Raw genomic sequence first — 9,246 nt, 5'->3', positions numbered from 1 at the left:
TCAAAAAATTCCAAAACACTCTAGGATGCAAATCACTATCTTTAAAATTTAAATAGATCTCGCCAAACTAAGAATTAAACAATCCCGAAACATTATGAAATACTTATATCCAAATTAAAACTCAATTTCAAACTATACATTACAATACAAACTTTTTCAACATAATAAACCATCAAAATGGTATTAATCCTATAAAAAAAGCTAAATAATTTTTACCTTTCATTTTAATCTGATAAATTAAATATATTCTCAATTTACAAAAAGCGTCATCTTTAAAAGATTTAAAAAATTATAAATTTTGAATATTATTTAACATAATCTTATATAAAATTTAATACAGTTTATTTTATAAGATAAATTCTTTTATTTCAAAAGATATTAAGTAAGAAAAAAATATGTTTTTAATTAAATCAATTATTTATAAAAATATTAAACAAAACTAATAGTATCACTATGGTGGGTGGCTTTAAGTTACCATTTATAAATATTAGCTATGCTATATTTTGTTTTAATGGTGGGAATCTAATCAGTTAATATACAGTTACATAAACGAAGGATTTGGACTGAAATTTTATTTTTTAATTCATTTGTTAATTCATTTGATGCATCTATGTCTTCGCGCGTAGTCTCTTTAAATAAAATAAAATTTTAACAGATACTCTAATTAAGCTTAAGTAAGAGAATTTTTTTCCAATTCGGAAATTTTAGAATAATACATTTGCATTATATAATATATAGAATTTTAATGTTGAATTTTTTTATTTAAATATTTAAAAATATATTTTAAAGAATGTGAAATTATTCAAAATTTTTTAATAAATTTTTTTATTAAATAATATATTTATATAAATTAAATAATTAATAAATATTAATAAGTATTAATTATATAAATTAAATTATTAGTAAATACTAATAAGCATTTATTCATAATAAGTTAAGACAAATAACTCATATATATTTTACATTGTTAAAACAAAGTATAACTATGACTAAATTATAATTTTATTTTAAATTATTATTATTATTGTTAATTATAAAAATAATTAATATATAAGTTAAATATATAAATAGCCCTAGGGGATAGTTCAGTGGGTGAGTTCTTCTTGTTAAGTTGTTCTTCCTCGAGAGGTCATCAGGTCAAATCTCCTCGACGCAAGTCTTGCTAGTTTCCCTAAATCTCTTTTTGTTGATCTACCTAGATTTTCCCGTGGATGTGGTGGACTAGATCCCTGGAGTAGATCCCTTTGGGTTGATCTGCTTGAATTTCCAGTGGATGTAGCGAAGTAGATCCCTTTGGGTTGTAGTGAAGTAGATCCCCCTTTTGGGTTGATCTGCTTGAATTTCCAGTGGATGTAGCGAAGTAGATCCCTTTGGGTTGTAGCAAACTAGATCCCTTTGGGTTGATCTACTTGAATTTCCAGTGGATGTAGTGGAGTAGATCCCTTTGGGTTGATCTGCCTGAATTTCCAGTGGATGTAGCGAAGTAGATCCCTTTGGGTTGATCTGCTTGAATTTCCAGTGGATGTAGCGAAGTAGATCCCTTTGGGTTGATCTGCTTGAATTTCCAGTGGATGTAGTGGAGCAGATCCCTTTGGGTTGATCTGCCAGTGGATGTAGCAAAGTAGATCCCTTTGGGGTGGAGTAGATCTTTGGGTTGATCTGCCAGTGGATGTAGCAGAGTAGATCCCTTTGGGTTGATCTGCCTGGATTTTCTTTCCAGTGGATGTAGCAAAGTAGATCCCTTTGGGTGGTAGCGAAATAGATACCCTCTTTGGGTTGATCTGCTTGAATTTCGAGTGGATGTATCGAAGTAGATCCCTTTGGGTTGATCTGCTTGAATTTCCAGTGGATGTAGTGGAGTAGATCCCTTTGGGTTGATCTGCCAGTGGATGTAGTGGAGTAGATCCCTTTGGGTTGATCTCCCTGAATTTCTAGTGGATGTAACGAAGTAGATCCCTTTGGGTTTATCTGCTTGAATTTCCAGTGGACGTAGCAAAGTAGATCCCTTTGGGTTGATCTGCTTGAATTTCTAGTGGATGTAACGGAGTAGATCCCTTTGGGTTGATCTGCTAGTGGATGTAATGGAGTAGATCCCTTTGGGGCAAAGTAGATCCCTTTGGGTTGATCTTCCAGTGGATGTAGCAGAGTAGATCCCTTTGGTTGATCTTCCTGGATTTTCTAGTGGATGTAGCGGAGTTGATCCCTTCGGGTTGATCTGCCTAAATTTCCAGTGGATGTAGGGGAGTAGATCCCTTTGGGTTGATCTGCTTGAATTTCCATTGGATGTAGCGGAGTAGATCCCTTTGTGTTGATCTGCTTGAATTTCTAGTGGATGTAGCGGAGTAGATCCCTTTGGGTTGATCTGCTAGTGGATGTAGCGGAGTAGATCCCTTTGGGTTGATCTACCTGGATTTTCTAGCGGATGTAGCGCTTATTCCACCTTTAAAAAGAAAGTAAGTTAAATATATAAAAAATTAATTAAAAATGCAAAAAAACATAATTAGTTTCAACACAAATCTCAAACTTTGATTTTTGTATAATACTAAATCTGCCTGGATTTTTTAGTGGATGTAGCGCTTCGTGAACCACCTTTAAAAATAAAATAAGTTAAATATATAAAAAATTAATAAAAAAATGGAAAAAAAACATAATTAATTTAAGGATAAATCTCAAACTTTGATTTTTGTATATTACTATAAATATTCTAGAATATTTCATAGAGGTGAAATCTCCATCCACCGAATAATTATTGATAATTAAGTAAAAAATTTGAGAGCCTTATTCCCTATAGCAACTATAGACATGAGATATCAATCCATAATTTGTATCAAAACTCTTATTTCATGATACTTCATAATACAATATTTTTAACTATAAAATTTTAGACTAGTCTACTATAAAGATTTTTAATAAGTAAATAAGTATCATGACAACACTATGAACCAATATCATAACTTTTCTATAACATAGATTCAAAACATCAGTTCTTCATATAACATTTTCATATCAATCTTTTTAATCAATCAATTTAATTAAAAAAATAAAAACTAAATAAATATTTTAAAAATATACTATTATTGATATTTTAAAATATTTAATAAATATTCTTATAATAATTAGTCATAATTAAATTAAATATCTACGAACTGCACTGCACTACAAAGCTATAACTCTGAATGCACTTAATTAAACTAAAAAAAGATTAAAAAAATAATCTTAAAACGTATAAGAATCTATTAGACCTTTTTTATAATAATCTATTTTAGCTTTATAATCCATCTTGAAGGTGGAGAGCCTGGAGGATTTGGGAAACTAACTCGTTATACACCTTTTCCAAACTTAGATGTGCCAATGTGGCAGGATTACTTATTTACCTATTTGACATGTCGGCTCCCTCCCCCGTCCCCTCCCCGCAAACTGGCGGGTCTACGTGGCGGCTCTCCAAAAATAGAGACGATTAGTGTATGAATAATAGTAAGATGGCAGTGACGTTGCCGAAAGAATGAAGTCCCTGTTTTACCAATAAATTCCAGCCATCTCTATCACTGCCCAGTAAATTTTGGCTATGCTCTATCTAGCTGTGGATAATACCATAATCCTAGTTAGCTGCAACGCCCGGTTGGTATCCACTTGAATATACCTTCAAAACCTCCTGTAAGTTCAGTCGAGGTGTTTCTGTCCAGGTCCAAGTGCATGGTATAGAATTCATCTGCATCAAGTGTGTGTTTTTTATTGGTTCATCTTGAAATACTATACACCCTGTGATTTTGTTTTTGCTTTGTCTCCTGAAAATGGGTCCTGAAAATGGGTGTGTTGGCCCTTCTATCAAGCTGGATTGATACTGCCACTACTCCAAGGCGCAAGAAACTGAAGCAATTTCAGGTAAATGGAGTTTCATTATTTCCATATATAGAGAGTTGTGATTATTACCATAACTAATTAGCTATGGCCTCTGTATTTCATCATGTACATACTGTGGAGTTGAGAGTTCGAATTGTCTATGGAGGATGCGAGAGAAAAGTGAGGAATGAAAGCATAAAAACAATTCTATAATGCGGAATAAACACGTAAAATAATTGAAAACTTGAATGCTCAAGAAATCATACCTCCAGCCATTGATGCTATTCGCACTCCGAAGTATTTTTTACAGAACTGCGTAGATCTTTTACACCACCTCAACAATTGCTCTTAGTTTTGTTGTAGATAATCCAGTTCAAGGAGAAGATGAACCATGGAATTGAAGCTTCGGATTACTGAGTCAAAAAGGGTAATTCCATAGTAAAAAGAATGGGAGGAGCATACCCAATCACATGAAGGTAAGAGATGGGGAAATTCTAAAGTCCGAGGGCTAATATATGTAGCGAAACGTGAAAGAGGATAAACACTAATTCCCAATAACAGTGCATGCCAGAGAATTTCAACCAACTAACAACAATGCAAAATAGAGTCAATGGAGATGTCCACAACAGCAAACGACCTTAAAAATATAAGCAATCCGTTCGGCTTGTGAAACTTCAACAATTGATTGTTCAACACCAGTTTGTACTTGAGGGGTGCTGTGAACAATAACCAATCTATCACTTGAGGTGGAAGGTTGAGATTCTGAATGATACTTCTCAGAAACTATGTTCCTCGATTGATCACTCTCACTGATCAAGTCATTTTCAGGAAACTTTGCATTTCTTGATTCCACAATCCTAGTGCTGTGAGATGGACAATAAAATCTGTCACCTTTAGACTTTTTAGCATAGTCAATGAAATACCCACAAATGGTCCTTGGGTCCAGCTTCTTCTCTTGTGGATTATATATTCTCACTTCAAACGGGCATCCCCAAATGCGCATATGATGCAAAATTGGTTTCCAACCTTCCCATAATTCAAATGGCATTTTAGGAACAACCTTGGTTGGAACTTGGTTTAATATATACACTGCCATCCTCCACAAGGATTTAGGAAGATTGGAGCTGCTAAGCATACTTCGCACCATGTCTAATAATGTTCGGTTTCTTCTTTCTACTACACCATTCTCGTCGGGTGAACTAGGCATGGTGTATTGGGCAACAATCCCATGCTCTTGAAGAAATTTTGCGAATGGCCCAGGTGCTTGTCCATCTTCTGTGTATTTACCATAATACTCTCCACCTCTATCTGATCTCATGATCTTAATTTGCTTGCCACTTTGTTTCTCTACTTCAACCTTAAAGATCTTAAAGGCATCTAATGCTTCGTTCTTTTTATGAAGCATGTAGAGATACATATATCGTGAGTAATCATCTATAAAAGAGATGAAGTATCTCTGACCATGTGAGTCTATGTCTGGACTACATCTATCCGTATGTATGATCTCTAATATGTCTGAACTCTTATTGGCACCTTTCTTTGACTTGTTGGTTTGCTTTCCTTTTATGCAGTGCACACAAGTCTCAAAATTAGTCAAATCCAGAGTATTAAGTACCACTTCATTTACCAATCTTTTAATTCTTTCTATGGAGATATGACCTAATCTCTAGTGCCATAATTTAGAGGAATCTTCATTAATAACACATATTTTAGTGCCAGTGTGAACATGCATTGAATCATAAGTGACATTGTTTTGTAAATTAATGCAGTAAAGACCATTAGACAAAATACCATTCCCAACACAATCAGATTTATAAAATAAACTGAAGGATGTTTCTTAAAAGTTAAAGAAATATCCAAAAGGTACAAGCCTTGAAACTGAAATCAAGTTTCTAAAAAAACTTGGAACATAAAAGGTATTTTCTAATTCTAAAACAAAGCCACTACTTAAAGTTAAATAGCATGTTCCTATAGCTTCCACGTGCGAGCCCATCTTGTTTCCTGATAAGATGCTTTGCTCACTTCCCACTGGCTTCCTTAGGTTTTGCAAACCCTGCAAGGAATTTGAAATGTGAATTGTTGATCCAGAATCAATCCACTAGGTGTTAATATTGACATTAACCATATTAGATTCATAACAAACAAATGAGATTGGATTACCTTTGTCTGCAAGCCATTTCTAAACTTTGGCGCATTCCTTCTTCATGTGTCTCTTCTTTTTACAAAAGAAACACTTGGAATCCTTCTTGATATCGGCTTGGGGAGGTACTTTACCTTTCCCTTTCTTATTGGCTTGAGATTTGCCCTTTCCACGTGTTGCCAACATTGCACTTTCTCCCAGTTCCATCACCAGTCTCTCTTCCTCTTGAACACACATGGTCATGAGTTCATTAATTGACCATTTATCCTTATGTGTGTTGTATGAGATTTTGAAGGGTCCATATTGGTGTGGAAGGGTGTTCAGAATATAATGCACCAAGAAGGACTCAAATATTTCAACCTCTAGTTTCCTCAATTGAGCCACAGTGTCCCACATTTGCATGATGTGCTCGCGTACACCTTTCACACTAGTGAGCCTTAGGGATGAGAACTTCATTATTAGGGTGCTTGCTAGTGTCTTATCTGAAGTGACAAATTGATCATCAATGGCTTTCAGCAAGTCTCGGACCTTTTCCTACTGATCAATGGAACCACGAATACCCATTGAAATTTTAGTCTTAATGAACATCATGCTTAGGCGATTAGATCACTCCCATCGTTCATAAAGTGTGATGTCCGCTGTAGTGCTGGTATTCTTGAGTGCTGGTTGTTCATCTTTCCTAATAGCATAGTCTATGTCCATCCACCCCAAATGAAGGAGAACTCTCTCCTTCCAGACCTTATAGTTATCTCCCTTAGGTTCAGGGATATCACAACGAATTTCAGGGAAATTTGCAGGTTGTACAACTACATAAAATTAAAGATCACATGCTTACGTTAAATTTGAGGCCTAAATAAAATTTCATGCTTTACCAATGTAAATAATGCTTAAAATTGAATCTAATGGAAAAAAAAAAAAAAAAAAAAAATTGCCTCTGGGCTAAATTTTTAATTCAAGCAGATTCAATTATTCTTTATGATAGAATTTATCAAATTATTCACTTAATTCATAATTCTAAAGGGTATATTATGATTATAATTTGATATAAATTCTATCTTAGATTTGAACTTTATGATAAAATTATTAATTCATAATTCCTGTGGGTAAGTTATGAATAATTCGATATTTTATCCTAATTAATTATATAAATATAATAAAAATTCCTATGGGATAAAATTTATTATATTTAGTATAATTAATTACAATTAATATCTAAATATTCTTTCTGTGATCCTAATCAATCATAATATATAATATTATTTAATTAGAGACGATGTGGCTATTCTCTAATCAATTAAAAATTATATGGATCACTTAGACATTATTTCTTTTATACATAAAAATTAACTTGATAGGAGAATAATTATAAATTGCATAAATAAAACTATAATATTTATGCATAACATTCAACGAGTATACTCATCCAAAATATCATGTATGAATTAGAGCAGAAATTAAACATGTTTCCAAATAAATGCCTTAATTCAGAAAATTCTCAAAATATGGCATTCAGCCAAATAGAGCATGTCTATAAACATCAAGACAGAGATAAAAAATTGCTCCGATACCAAATAAAAGCATAAAAACAATTCTATAATGCGGAATAAACACCTAAAAGAATTGAAAACTTGAATGCCCAAGAAATCATACCTCGAACCATTGATGCTATTCGCACTCAGATGTATTTCGTACACCACTGCATAGATCTTTTACACCACCTCAACAACTGCTCTTGGTTCTGCTGTAGATAATCCAGTTCAAGGGGAAGATGAACCATGGAATTGAAGCTTCGGATTACTGAGTCAAAACGGGTAATTCCACAATAAAAAGAATGAGAGGAGCGTACCCAATCACATGAAGGTAAGAGACGGGGAAATTCTAAAGGCTGAGAGCTAATATATGTAGCGAAACGTGAAAGAGGATAAACACTAATTCCCAATAACAGCGCATGCCAGAGAATTTCAACCAACTCACAACAATGCAAAATAGAGTCAACGAAGATGTCCACAACAGCAAACGACCTTAAAAATATAAGCAATCCGTTCGGCTTCTAGACTTATATTTGTTGGTTTCTCTGGCGAAATCCAAGCGCTGGTAACGGTGAAAATACAACAAAATTAAACAAATCCGATGAAGCAAAGGGTCAGCAGCGACATAGATAAAATTTCACCCAAAATCTCTTATCTGTGTGGCACTTCCAAGCTCTGCTCACTCTAACTTGATGGTGTAAAGCTGAAGGGGATTGAATGAGTGAGCTTGGAGACTAAACATAAGTATTTATAGCCAAGCTTCCATCAAGCTTCTGTTGGCTATGTGTCAAGTGTTCCACATCTCATAGTAGAGAACTGCAAAGAGAGTAATGGACCACTCGAGGAGCTCCGAACAAGAAATTAATTTAACTGCAGTTAGTTTCCATAATTTAAAGAAATAACTGTAGTTGGTTTCCATAATTTAAGGAAATGACTGCAGTTGGTTTCCATAATATCGAGGGCAGTTGGGAGAGGAAGCTTAACAAGGAACGCACTAACTTCCATGAAAGGTGAGAACTATTCTTCCCATTTGTACTATAGAGCTTATAATATATGTATGTGCTGTTTCAGAATTAGGTCAAGGGTTTAGTTATGATATGAATTAATGAATATGCAGGGGTTAGAACGGTAGAAGGGGAGAGAGAGTAGAATAAGGTAACGATGACTGGGTACGTGGATGCCAACAAGGTGCTGAAGAGAGTGAGGAGAACGGGGAAAAGAGCGGAACTGTGGCCTTACAAACCTTACCATCTGGTTTACTATCCATACGCTGGTCAGGTGTATGACAAGGAGGCTCCTTCGGGCTATGTGCTGAACGTGGATCACAGTTTCCCCAGTTATCCCCCTGGTGATAACAACGCCCATGAAACATACACTTCACTCTTTAGCGACGACAATACAAGCGGTTGCACTATTATTTAATGTAAACAGCGAGCATTAGCATCGTGTAACATATATTTTTTTGGTCAAAAAACATTCTGCAGGGTAAACAATTTAAATCAGATTTATGTATATTTCAAAGCACTGGGAAAACTGCTATTTGATCTGTCATTTCACCTACTAGGTAAATTAAAGCCTAAACGTTTTACTTGGTTTTATATATTTTGAATGTAATCAAAACAACGTACAGAAAGTCAGGTTGCTTTTCTGTTGGGTCATCTATTTCTTCAGTTTTAGGAAGAAGTGTTGGTGTGGGACGTACAGAAGATTCTAACGAAATGTGATTGCACGAAATTA

At 34.3% G+C, this 9,246-nt stretch overlaps 1 pseudogene; it reads left to right on the top strand.

Moving 5' to 3' along the window:
• Positions 1 to 3,804: 3,804 nt before the first annotated feature.
• LOC149204441 (heavy metal-associated isoprenylated plant protein 20-like) lies at positions 3,805 to 8,931 on the top strand (annotated as a pseudogene).
• The last annotated feature ends 315 nt before the right edge of the window (positions 8,932 to 9,246 follow it).

Source organism: Pinus tabuliformis, chromosome 1_2 (genome assembly GCF_031772625.1).
Source record: "Pinus tabuliformis cultivar Carrire ecotype Pingquan chromosome 1_2, CPIR1, whole genome shotgun sequence".
NCBI classification, from domain to species: Eukaryota; Viridiplantae; Streptophyta; class Pinopsida; order Pinales; family Pinaceae; genus Pinus; species Pinus tabuliformis.
This window is presented reverse-complemented; position numbering and strand designations above follow the sequence as displayed.